Source organism: Pelobates fuscus, chromosome 5, assembly GCF_036172605.1.
Source record: "Pelobates fuscus isolate aPelFus1 chromosome 5, aPelFus1.pri, whole genome shotgun sequence".
NCBI classification, from domain to species: domain Eukaryota; kingdom Metazoa; phylum Chordata; class Amphibia; order Anura; family Pelobatidae; genus Pelobates; species Pelobates fuscus.
This window is the reverse complement of record NC_086321.1, coordinates 353,460,339-353,474,028: the sequence shown is the minus strand read 5'-3', so window position 1 is coordinate 353,474,028 and position 13,690 is coordinate 353,460,339. Positions and strand designations below refer to the sequence as shown.

The window sequence follows — 13,690 nt, the reverse complement described above, 5'->3', positions numbered from 1 at the left end:
AGTATATTGGGGGGTGTCTGCGCAGTATATTGGGGGGTCTGCGCAGTATATTGGGGGGGGTCTGCGCAGTATATTGGGGGGGTGTCTGCGCAGTATATGGGGGGGGTGTCTGCGCAGTATATTGGGGGTGTCTGCGCAGTATATTGGGGGGGTCTGCGCAGTATAATGGGGGGGCTGCGCAATATAATGGGGGGGCTGCGCAATATGATGGGTGGACTTAGCTGTATAATGGGGGGGCTGCGCAGTATGATGGGGGCTGCGCAGTATGATGGGGGGCTGCGCAGTATGATGGGGGCTGCGCAGTATCATGGGGGGCTGCGCTGTATAATGAGGGGGATGCGCAGTATGATAGGGGGCTGCGCAGTATAATGAGGGGGCTGCGCAGTATGATGGGGGGCTGTGCTGTATAATGGGGGGCTGCGCAGTATGATGGGGGGTCTGCACTGTATAATTGGGGGGGTTGTGCAGTATCGGGGGGGACTGTGCAGTATTGGGGGGACTGTGCAGTATTGGGGGGGTCTGCGCAGTATATTGGGGGGTCTGCGCAGTATATTGGGGGGTCTGCTTAGTATATTGGGGCGGCTGCACAGTATATTGGGGCGGCTGCACAGTATATTGGGGTGGCCTGTGTGTTAGATGTGGGGGGCAGTGTGTTAGATGGAGGGGCTGTTCGTTACATGTGGGGGGGTAGTGTATTATATTTGTGGGCTGTGCGTTAGATGTGTACAACCCTAGTTTCACAGAAAAATATTTATTTCCTAGGTATCATATGCCATGGCATGCTTTTTGCTACGAAACCGCAGCCATCTAGTCACTCGCCAGAGAAGGATGAGAAACTGCACCCCAGCGAGAGGGACTGCCCCACATCAGCAACCAAATCCGTCGGTCACCGAATTCAGTAATCTCCGTCTCTTTGTCCATTCTGTATGTATGGTACTCCCAATTCTTATATTTAATCCGGTGTGTCTCCCACAATCTTTGTGTCTGTCTGCTGTATGTATGTGGCACGCAAGTCTGCGTGCACTGTGTCTGTTATGCCAGTCACTCTAACCTGTTTATTTCTTTTCGTGTGTGTCACAGCTCTGACAAGCATGTTCTCCTATGGGACACGAAGTACATGAAGAGGAATGAAGAAGCCCATGTTTTATGGTCGTCTCCAGGGTGGAGAATTTAATTTATAAGTAATGAAGTGGCATCTGACACGTGACAAGCTGCTCCTGTTTGCACAGCAACTTCAACATTGTGTACTGTGATCACGGCATAGTTCAGAGGTAGGTAACCTTGGGCAGTCCAGATGCTGTGAATTACATCTCCCATAATGCTGGCAAAGCATTATGGGAGGTGTAGTCCAAAACCTCTGGAATACCGAATGCGTATGAATGAAAAGTATGCTCTGTGTGAATGGTCAGTAACAAGGGTTGAAGCCTTGACGTGGCGTTACTGCTCACATGTGTATCCATGTGCCAATTCAACCAATGTGAGTCACTGTAATACTTATGAGGTAACCATAAATACCGTGACTAGGGAGAATTAAATGCCTGTATCGCCTAAACACTGCTTACACTGTAACCGTATCTCCTATACACTGCTTACACTGTGACCGTATCTCCTATACACTGCTTACACTGTGACCGTATCTCCTATACACTGCTTACACTGTGACCGTATCTCCTATACACTGCTTACACTGTGACCGTATCTCCTAAACACTGCTCACACTGTGACCGTATCTCCTATACACTGCTTACACTGTGACCGTATCTCCTAAACACTGCTCACACTGTGACCGTATCTCCTATACACTGCGACCGTGCCACCTAAACACTGCGAATGTTATTTTTTTCAAGTTAGTTTTAGTGTTTGCAGTTTCATTAAATTGTTAACCACTATCCTCAATCTTCTGTTCTGAGTTTTCTTAGATTTGTGGGAAGAACAAGGTGATCCTCTCAATTTTACACTCCTTTACTGATGGTTCCAGTGCCAGAGAAAAACCCACCACCATTAACCTAGACCTGCTGAAACAGAAGAGATTACCTTCTTCTACAGAAAACTTCCATATGACTGCTTCGGAACGCATGCTGCAGACATGAAGTAACCTTCATCTTCCAGTGATTAATAATCCGGGACGGCCCAGATAGAGAGAGACTATTCTATTATAAAGATACTGCCTTCCTAATGCCATACAGCCTTTCTGTACAGGTGATTGAACTTTCTCCATGTTGGATACGACATTGTTTTTTTCAGCCAGTTTCCGCATTGACTTTTATATTTTTTTCACTATACATATAAAGTGTAAACTGCATATTAACTTTGAATAAATAAAGTATATTGCTGACACCTTAACATGCTATTTGTGTTACTTAGCTATAAATAATAACAGCACTTGCTGTGTCACATTGTATGACATCACTGCAATTCTACAGCAGGGTGATGAGATGGTGGATTTCAGAGGAGAAAACACAAAAAAACAAAGACTTCAGGTTTTATTGTTGAACACAGATTGGAGTGCCTTTTTGGCGTTATAGATGTTTTGGGAACCTATATAAATTTAGAAATGGGGTAAAGACTCTTTGTTTTAAAAGAAACCTATGGTGCTAGGAATATCAAACTGTATTTCTAACACCCTCTTCAGCCTTTTTGTCAGTTACCTGATTGTTAGGTCAGGCTCCGCCAACATCAGGTCCCTCCTGCGCACACATTTGGGCTTCCACATCGGAAAGCATTAACTCAAGGCTTTTCTATAGCGTTTTTAAAGACACTGGTTGTCCTCATGCAAAGCGTGAGGATGTCCAGTGTCATTTCACGTAGTTGGTCTCCGCTAAGGACCTGAAGCGCCTCTAGTGCCTGTCTGGTAGACAGCCAATAGAGGATGAGATAACCTTTCAAGGTAATTATTGCAGTTCCTCAGAAACTGCAATATTTCACATTGCAGGGTTAAGGGGACATAGGCACTGCACCCAAACCACTTCAGCGAGATGAAGTGGTCTTGGTGCCTATAGTGTCCCTTTAAAGAGCAACTTCTTACTCTGCTTATTGCTATCTTTTGAAAGTCATCACTGTTATAAGCAAAACTTTCCATAGGCACAGTGACAAGAGGACCTATGTGCACCATAAATTATCATAGTTTGACACAAAGCCATATTTCCGAACAGTCCTGGATTGTTTGATAGAGTACCAGTTTGGGGTTGCTCTCCATTGTCCCACAGTAATTAGCAGGTTAACGTTGATTACAGATACACATTTCACTGCACATTTCAACATTTTTTGGAGTTTTAATATTATTTTTTTTGCAGGGAACAGCAGTAAACAAAAAGTCTAACAATATTTGTTAATTTCTAATGTAACAAAATAGTGAAAAAATATGTTGTACATCAATTACATACATAATAATTGCACGTGGACTATTATCAGATATTGTTAGCCGCTCTATACTCTTAAGATGCCTCATATACTCCTGACTAGGACTTAGATGATGCTGTGATGAGATCTTCCTTTAGTACAGCCTTCTGTATCCAATAGTCTCTTATGCAGGGACTCCTCAAGGCGGTTTGCTCCTTCCCTCGGGAGCTGTAAAAATAAAAAATTAAGTTAAAACTCACCAGAACGCATATTACAATCTACATATTTGCAGATTAACGCTCCAGATGCTGAAGAGGACCTTGAGAAAGAAGATGCATACAGAGGACATTTTAAGTCCAATAAAAACTACCTTCACCTGCCCTTCATGGCCACTGGAATACAAGTGGAACAGTGACCATCTGGGGTCTTTGCACAACATTCAAAATAGATAAATAAAATATCATAAAAATATTAAGTGCTTTAGGGTTCGGTCATAATATCAGAATTGGGTCTAATGCAACAGAGGTTTCCATTTCAAGAACCTGTTGAATTCCTGCTGAGCCGCCAGTCATAGATGATGCACAACTATCCTCTTGTTAAACAGAACGATGGTCTCTATCCCGTACTGGGACACCAGATCTAAAATACAGAAAATGCATTTAGTGTATAATGCTTTAAGCTGCCTCACACATCAAACAGAAACTTGATCTGGAATTGAGAAAACAGTATATATAATGATTTAAACCTGACCAAACTGGGGCACTATATCTGGAACACTTTATTACCCCCCCTGATTAAAGTGGCATGGAGTATATAACCCTAGATTTCCCCTTTGATGGATCCTGATAAGTATAAGCAGTTTTTATGATACAGTCACAGTGTGAGCAGTGTTTAGGAGATACGGTCACAGTGTGAGCAGTGTTTAGGAGATACGGTCACAGTATGAGCAGTGTATAGGAGATATGGTCACAGTGTGAGCAGTGTTTAGGACATACGGTCACAGTGTAAGCAGTGTATAGGAGATACGGTCACAGTGTAAGCAGTGTTTAGGAGATACGGTCACAGTATAAGCAGTGTTTAGGTGATACGGTCACAGTATAAGCAATGTTTAGGTGATACAGGCGTTTAATTCTCCATAGTCACGGTATTTATGGTTACCTCATAAGTATTACAGTGACTCACATTGGTTGAATTGGCACATGAATACACATGTGAGCAGTAACGCCACGTCAAGGCTTCAACCCTTGTTACTGACCATTCACACAGAGCATACTTTTCATTCATACGCATTCGGTATTCCAGAGGTTTTGGACTACACCTCCCATAATGCTTTGCCAGCATTATGGGAGATGTAATTCACAGCATCTGGACTGCCCAAGGTTACCTACCTCTGAACTAGGCCGTGATCACAGTACACAATGTTGAAGTTGCTATGCAAACAGGAGCAGCTTGTCACGCGTCAGATGCCACTTCATTACTTATAAATTAAATTCTCCACCCTGGAGACGACCATCAAACATGGGCTTCTTCATTCCTCTTCATGTACTTCGTGTCCCATAGGAGAACATGCTTGTCAGAGCTGTGACACACACAAAAAGAAATAAACAGGTTAGAGTGACTGGCATAACAGACACAGTGCACGCAGACTTGCGTGCCACATACATACAGCAGACAGACACAAAGATTGTGGGAGACACACCGGATTAAATATAAGAATTGGGAGTACCATACATACAGAATGGACAAAGAGACGGAGATTACCGAATTCGGTGACCGACGGATTTGGTTGCTGATGTGGGGCAGTCCCTCTCGCTGGGGTGCAGTTTCTCATCCTTCTCTGGCGAGTGACTAGATGGCTGCGGTTTCGTAGCAAAAAGCATGCCATGGCATATGATACCTAGGAAATAAATATTTTTCTGTGAAACTAGGGTTGTACACATCTAACGCACAGCCCACAAATATAATACACTACCCCCCCACATGTAACGAACAGCCCCTCCATCTAACACACTGCCCCCCACATCTAACACACAGGCCACCCCAATATACTGTGCAGCCGCCCCAATATACTGTGCAGCCGCCCCAATATACTAAGCAGACCCCCCAATATACTGCGCAGACCCCCCAATATACTGCGCAGACCCCCCCAATACTGCACAGTCCCCCCAATACTGCACAGTCCCCCCCGATACTGCACAGACCCCCCCATTATACAGTGCAGACCCCCCATTATACAGTGAAGACCCCCCATCATACTGCGCAGCCCCCCATTATACAGCACAGCCCCCCCATCATACTGCGCAGCCCCCTCATTATACTGCGCAGCCCCCTATCATACTGCGCATCCCCCTCATTATACAGCGCAGCCCCCATGATACTGCGCAGCCCCCCATCATACTGCGCAGCCCCCCCATTATACAGCTAAGTCCACCCATCATATTGCGCAGCCCCCCCATTATACAGCTAAGTCCACCCATCATATTGCGCAGCCCCCCCATTATATTGCGCAGCCCCCCCAATATACTGCGCAGACCCCCCCAATATACTGCGCAGACCCCCCCAATATACTGCGCAGACACCCCCCAATATACTGCGCAGACACCCCCCCCATATACTGCGCAGACACCCCCCCCAATATACTGCGCAGACCCCCCCCCAATATACTGCGCAGACACCCCCCAATATACTGCGCAGACCCCCCCCCAATATACTGCGCAGACACCCCCCCAATATACTGCGCAGACCCCCCCCAATATACTGCGCAGACCCCCCCCCCCCCAATATACTGTACCCTCCCCTCGGATGGCTGAGGGTGTTGGGAGCAGGGAAAGACTGACCTGTGTCCAGATAAGTTTGGAGCTGATGATGTGAGTCCGCGCGTGCGCAGTTGAGGGGTAGGTAAATTTTATGGCCATTTCTCCTGTGAAATTTCCCTACCCTACATTGCGCACGCGCGGTCTATTGGGTCCGCGCACGCGCAGTATAGGGGTATGGAGATTTCACAGGCGAAATGGCCATAAAAATTACCTACCCCTCAACTGCGCACGCGCGGTGTGTGAAGCGCTCTCTGCCCAGCAGTGCGCACGCGCGATGACCCTCCGACGGGAGTACTATGAGGCGCGTGCGCACTGTGGGCTTAATGTCCCCTTCTTGATGTAAAATCACCTACCCAGTCGTTGTGCGCTTGCGCGGCGGCGCACACCCCCTCTAAACGTCACTTCCGGTGCGGCCGCGTCACCGGAAGTGACGAGGGGTATGTCTTTTTCACGGGGTATGTCTTTTTGATAGAACAAGGGCGCGCGAGGGAGCAGGAAGATCATCAGCAGAGCTCCCTCGCTGCTGCATGCCTCCTTCCTCACCCGGCCGGTATATTGCTGCAGAGTAGGCACCTGCCATCTGGGACAAGCAGGTGCCTACTCTGCATTGCTACTGGGGCACCGTAAGTGGCCAGCTGGCCACCTGCTGGGCTCCTTGTGACAGGCTATCAGCCTGCTCCGCGCGGCACCCCCTCCTCCTGGCGTCCCAGGACTGGCCCTGCAGTGGCCATTTTTCTAATTACTTAGGGCGGCCTGGGGGGCAATTGCCTCCCTGCCCCCCGGCCCAGCCTGCCCCTGACCTCTACTGAAAACCATGCTGTGTGCCCTAATCTTAGGAGGAAGGATCTGCCCAGGGTAGGGGTGTAAGATTTCCATGTTTGAAGGAACCTTTTAGCTAGGGTTTCCTTACTGGTTAAAGGGACAAAAGAAAAACCAAAACAACTTAAGCTTAATGAAGCAGTTTTTGTATATAGATCATGCCCCTGCAGCCTTACTGCTAAATTATCTTCCATTAATGAGTTAAAGGGATACTGTAGTGCCAGGAATACAAAGCTGTATTCCTGACACTACCGAACCCTTTATTTCCTTACATTTTCCCAGCACCAATGTCCCTCGGCGCTGTGTCCTGGCTCCAACCCCTCCTCCGTCCCGCGACAAGCAGGATCTAATGCGCAATGCTTGGCAAATGTCGCGCGCACGTTAGTCCTCCCCATAAAAAAGCATTGAATCAATGCTTTCCAATGAGGATAAATCTGATGCTGGAAATTATCATGTGTGAGAAGTTTAGGTGACTTACTAATTACTAAGATCAATGTATCTTATTTGCACAGACACACCAACAATACGGAGCAACTGGAAAAGAGGGACTTTTACTTACAAAAAGTGGAACAGGGAAATTAGGACACAATATAGGGACTGTTCCTTCTAAATAGGGACACTTGGGAGGTATGCATGAGTGATGTCCATTTGGTGTGAGAAAACGTTATTTTAGTGCCAGGTTCCTCCTTGTTAACTCAATGAAGGTTTTAATAGGGGTTTAGATTTAATTGGTCAATTGAAGATTATGCTAGCTTTAGTGTACAGATAATCTTAATTTTAATAATAACAGGAGGCGAGTATTTTGCATAATCTTTCTTTACTATCGCCATAGCAGCAAAGAAAAGAGTGACAAAACTTTTAACCAATCACAACGTAGAATAGGGTATAAGAGGTGTGACCTATGACATCATTTCCTCTTTAAAATTGCGACATCACAAGGTCATAAATGTAGAAAATAACAGAACAACTGAAAAGTCCATAGAACAAGAAATTGGAAACTTAATCAGAATAAATTGAACCGGAACAGGTAGAATGCAGACGAAGGCATCTCATTTTCAAACGATGGTCTCCCAAGACCTGATGATAAGTCCCCTGATGCGATGATGACGACATCTTGTATGGAGACTTTAATGATTCCGTGTGGCTTCTGGTTAAGCTGAAACGAGAGTGTAAGGTGTGTTAGAGTCCAGAAATGATTGTTTAAAACAATGAGTGTCTGTCCCTTAATTCAACTTAATATTGTCTAGTAAAATGATAATAATAAACTAAACGTCCTCCCTTAATGGTGTTAAATAAGAATCCCACCCAAAGCAGTATATATAGATCTACAAATGAAGGTAAATAAGGCATTTAAACAAGAGCTACCAAGTTAGGTTATTATACCACCATATGAGAGAGCAGAGTTTTATAGGTAGATGTGAAAATGAAAGGGAGGGAAGAACGAAAGAGAACAGGGAGGGAAAATACTCGCCTCCTGTCATTATTAAAATTAAGATTATCTGTACACTAAAGCTAGCATAATCTTCAATTTACTCACATGACAGGAGGCTTCGTATTTTGCAATTTCAATGCTGTGAAAGAAAAGAAAACGCCGGATTATTAAGAGGACGAAAGTAGAATGTCCTAAAGGTAGATTCTCTGGTCCAGTCCGCCGCTCGTAAAATGTCCGAAAGGGACGCGCCTGCCGCAGAAGCGGAAGAGGCCGCTGCCCCACGTACGGAGTGTGCTCCAAAAGCTTGGTCAATACCGGCAAGGGATAGTATCCATCTAACCCATCTGGTCAGTGTAGTAACCGAAACCGGACCATAAGGGCGGACATAAGAGATGAGAAGCTGATGAGTGGAAGGCTACCGCAACGTCGCAGTGGCTTCCACGTATTGACGGAGGGTTGAGACCACGCAGAGTTGAGGGTCAGAAGGGAAGAAAGGGTAGAAAACAGAGTGATAGTTGGACTTAGTGCGACGTGAGACCCGAAAGGTAACACCTGCCGGACAGAAGGTAAACGCGTTGGCGTCAAAGGCGCGTACGTCCGATACCCGTCGAAAGGAAACCAGACAGAGCAGGAAGGTGAATTTTGCGGTAAGCTGGCGGAGTGACAGTTCCTCGTTGGGAGGCCAATTTCGTAAGAATTGAAGGACCCCACCAACGTCCCAAAGTCTAGAGTATTTGGGTTCCGGGGGGCGCCGCAGGCGCATGCCGCGGAGAAGTCTGCAGATGAGCGGGTCCTTACCAACAGGAGTCCCCTGGGTCGGAGTATGAGCCGCTGAGATGGCTGACCGTATCACGTTGATGGAACGGTATGATTTTCCGACAGTGAAAAGTGAGGTCAGGAAATTCATGATGGAGTGAGTAGGTGCAGTAAAGGGATTGAGGTCCCATCCCACACACCAACTTGTCCAGGAGTGCCATGCTGATAAGTAGCACCTCCTTGTTCCTGGTGCCCATGAATCCCATAGCAGGTCCTTAGTTTCCTGCGATAAGTCCTCGGTTCTCCAGGAGCCCCGGAAAGAGTCCAGGCCACAAGGGGCAAGCGTTCCTGCAGGACTAGTGGGTGAGGTAGGCCCAATGGGTTCCTGAGGATGGTTGAGGCATCTGGTAGGAGGAGAGGATCTTTGATTGAAAGTTCCAGAAGGTCTGGATACCATGGCTGGCTCTGCCAGAGCGGCGTGATGAGAATTATTCTCACTCCCTGTAGACGGATCCAGTGAAGGACCCTCGTTATCATTGCGAAAGGAGGGAATGCGTAAGCACCGTCCCGAGGCCATTGTTGGAGGAAAGCGTCCGTTGCGAGGCTCTCCGGGTCTGGGAGCCAGCTGAAGAAAGCCTCTGTCTGTCGATTGTTGCGGGATGCGAATAGGTCTATGGAGAGAGGACCCCTCTGTGCATCCAGTAGCGCGAAAATATGAGGGTCTAGCTGCCAATCGATGGCGTCCCGCCAGTGGCGTGAGTACCAATCCGCCGTCGTATTGGAGTCTCCTGGTAAGTGCTCTGCCAGCAAGGTGATGTTGCGTGGTAGGCAGTAGTCGAAGATCTCTTTCGTGAGATCCGCCAGTGTTTGAGAAATGCCTCCAAGGCGGTTGATGAATCTGATCGCTGAGACGTTGTCCATGCGGAGTAGGATGCAGCAGTTGGATCGATACTTCGCCAGGCTGCGAATGGCGAAGGACCTGGCCAAGAGTTCCAGGCAATTTATGTGCATTGAGAGCTCTTCGGAAGTCCAGACTCCTCCTGTGGACGTGGTTCCGTCTGTTGCTCCCCAGCCTGAACGACTGGCATCCGATTCCAGCACGAAGTCTGGCTGGTTCCCAAATATGGCCCTGCCATTCCAAGCCTGAATGCAATTCAGCCACCAGTGTAGCTCTTCCCGAACTTTGGAACCGGTTGGTCGTATGTCGGTTGTCTGCGAAGGAAACTTGCCTTGAGGCATTGCATGGCCCTGTAGTGCAGGGGTCCGGGGAAAATGGCCTGGATGGATGCGGAGAGAAGGCCTACGATCCGTGCCAGTAATCGTAGGGGTATGGTAGTCCGACGATGGACTTTACGGATCTCCCTGCGGATTGCCGTAATTTTGGTAGCCGGGAGGTGGAGAGTGCATGTGGAGTCTATTACAAATCCGAGGAATTGAACTGATTGAGCCGGGGTCAATGTGGACTTGGGACGGTTTATGACGAAACCCAGAGACTCCAAAAGGTGTAGTGTGTCTTCCGTGTGTCTTCACAGAGTCTCTGCATCCTCGTCGAAGATCAGGATGTCGTCGAGGTAGATGATGCATCTTATGCCTTGGGATCTGAGCTTCGCCACTACCGGCTTCATAATCTTGGTAAAGCACCACGGGGCTGAACTGAGGCCAAACGGGAGACAGGTGAACTGCCAGGGGGTCCCGTGCCAGAAGAAACGGAGGTAGGGACAGCTGCTTCTGTGTACCGGAATGGTAAGGTCTTTGAGGTCCAGATGAGTGAACCAGTCGTCGCGTCGAAGTAAGTCCCGGAGAAGATGTATACCTTCCATTTTGAAATGTCGGTATACCACGTGAGAATTGAGCTCCCTGAGATTGATAACGGGGCGAAATTCGCCAGTTTTCTTCCTGACCAGGAAGATATTGCTGTAGAAACCGGTGGCATCCGGAGCCGGTTGGATGGCACCCTTGGAGCGAAGTTCTCGGAGTTCCGCGTCTATGAGGTGGGCGTCTGCCCGTGTAGTCTGGATCGGACGTGGAGGGGCCAGCTGGAGCGGGGTCGAGTCGAACTCTATTCGATAGCCCTGTACCGTTTGGATTATCCACGCGTCTGAAGATAGTTCTTTCCAGTTCTGGAAAAAAAGAGAAACACGACCTGCGATATGACCGGAGGTTAGAGGCAGAGTAAGATTCCGACTTACCGTTGGAGAATCTTGCCCGTGAGCGTCCTCGGCTTCCTCGGCCACGATCAGATCCCCTGAATTGGTGTAATCTATGTCGGCTAGATGAGTCTGGGTAGAACATTTGTTGCGTCCTTGTTGTACGGGGGCCGGATGGCCAAAACCGGCTGGCGGCACGGCCCCTCTGCCGTGCAGCCCTTCCAAAAACACCACGGGTGTGAGAACCGCGGAAGACTCTCCGCATTGAAGTTTGTGTTTTGTTAAGGGACGTGAATATATTGACACTTTTATTTAATTCCTTAAGGAAGGCCTCTCCAAATAATTTACCCTGTGCTAAGGGTCCTAATTCCTTGTCCCCCAGGTCAACCAGTTTTTCGTTGATACGGTAAAGTGCTGCTCGGCGCCTCTCCGAAGAGAGGGCTACGTTGGTGTTCCCTAGGAAACAGAAACACCTTTGTGCCCATTCCGAAGCCTCCTGTCATGTGATAAAATTACATTTTCACAGTTTTGCAGGTAATAAGACAGATCTCTTAGCTTAACAGAGTCTTCATGCATTTGTAAAATGGGATGAATATGGAATAAATTAAAATGAAAGATGGGATGAATAGAGTGACAGGTTTTAATGTTGAGTGCTGACACCATCATCGAACATCCCTTTTCCGGGAATGGATAAACGAGCTAAGAGAAACATAAACCTTATGGGATCAGCAAAAGAGACTGAGATCGAATTCTATAGAACATATTCCAGGAAGCCTTGTTGGTGGTTGAGTGGGAGATATTTCTTGTGGGTTTCTCGTTATCTATTTAATTACTCTTCCAGCATACTGTAACCAAGATCAGACTATTTAAATATATTCCGCTAGCCATTCATACTGCGTATTATTACATTGAGTGGGACACATACAAGGATTAATGGTTTCAAATTAAGTCACGGGTGCATAATATGAGAGCACTTGGCTTAAAATGATAGTATATTACAAGAGCCCTTGTTTCTAAACAAACCATACATTTGAATTGTATTTTTGTCTGCGGTATACGTTTTTTTTTTTTATTATTCTTTATTTTTTTGGGTTAACAGACAAGCCTGCGGTGCCACGATAGCAACATCAGGCGGTTCAAAGCTCATATTGTCATGATAGAATTCCGTTGCACATTTTTTGTTTAAACAGGTTATAAACGTTTGGTCAGCGGGAAAAAGTCATGCCTTGTGGTAGTTGCGTTTAAACCATATTAATAATATATCATTTTAACAAGCTTGGCTAAATAGTGAAATTGCTAGAGTAAAGTAAGCTAGTCATCGCTTAACAGTGCTAATTTAGTATTGTCTATATAGGTAACAAGTTAGTACTTTATAGTATGGTAGACAGTTTTAAACAGATTGTCACGTTAGCCTCCAACACATGCTAAACATTATGCTAATTACCACGTTGGACCTTGTTGCAAATACGAAGTGTAGTCTCTGCATCTATCTGAGCATTATTTTACTAGAAGGTTGCTTAAAACCTGAGGTTGCGAGTGTGGTTAGTATTTTGTATAGGAGACAAATGCACGTACAGACGCTTTTATGAACTGCTTGTTTCGCTAAAATTAGTATACTAATGATTTTTTTTTTTTTTTTTGTCAATCTTTGTTTTATTGAGGCATATTAGGTTTCGGGTACAGAATAAAGAAGGGAAGACAATAATAAGTTGTAAAAGTCGGGAATGTCACATCGCAATACATATTATCTTAAAAATTCGTCAGCCTCATTTTTTTTTTATGTGAAGAACAAGTATATAACGGCATAGCAAATATAACCATAAACAATGCCTATCTAGGTATGTTATTAAAACAAAGAGTCTGTAAGCTATATAACACCGTAGACATGCTGTAGGCGATTAAATTAACAGGTTGAAATAACATGTAGAATGGAGTAGTTAAGAGGATAGCTTAGCAAAAACCATACGGTTACTCTTGAAGCGTGAGTTACATACAGGTTTAGTCAGCAAGTTAATTGCATGTTAGTCTGCGGGTTAGGCAGGTGGGTGCTCGGAACTATGACTAGGAGCGATCCTGGTCGCAGGAATTATAAGAATGGGCGCAAGCATAGAAAGATGGTTATACGTCTGCCTAGTCTGCTGAATTTCGAGTTAGCTTAGTTTTAGTCTGGATGCAGTAGCAGTCCAAAATATTTACCCCCAGTAATATGCCTATTTGAGTAAGTCAGGGGTGCGTCTCATGCGATTACCGCGGAAGGACACTGGAGAATGCCACCTGGTGGCTGCATGATTTAATTACACAACTTAAATAACTATTAAAAACGTAAGTGTAGTAATCGGTAACGCAAAGCATGAGGATTATCGTATCTTTAATCTTGTTTC

General features: G+C 46.2%; 1 long non-coding RNA gene across 2 annotated transcripts; it reads left to right on the top strand.

Moving 5' to 3' along the window:
- Positions 1–741: 741 nt before the first annotated feature.
- Positions 742–2,173, top strand: LOC134610370 (uncharacterized). 2 transcript variants are annotated; one of them, XR_010090854.1, is made up of 3 exons: positions 742–898; positions 1,081–1,271; positions 1,932–2,173. It is a non-coding gene; the product is annotated as an uncharacterized LOC134610370 (long non-coding RNA). The 2 variants fall into 2 exon arrangements; XR_010090853.1 differs by having other exon boundaries at positions 742–924.
- The last annotated feature ends 11,517 nt before the right edge of the window (positions 2,174–13,690 follow it).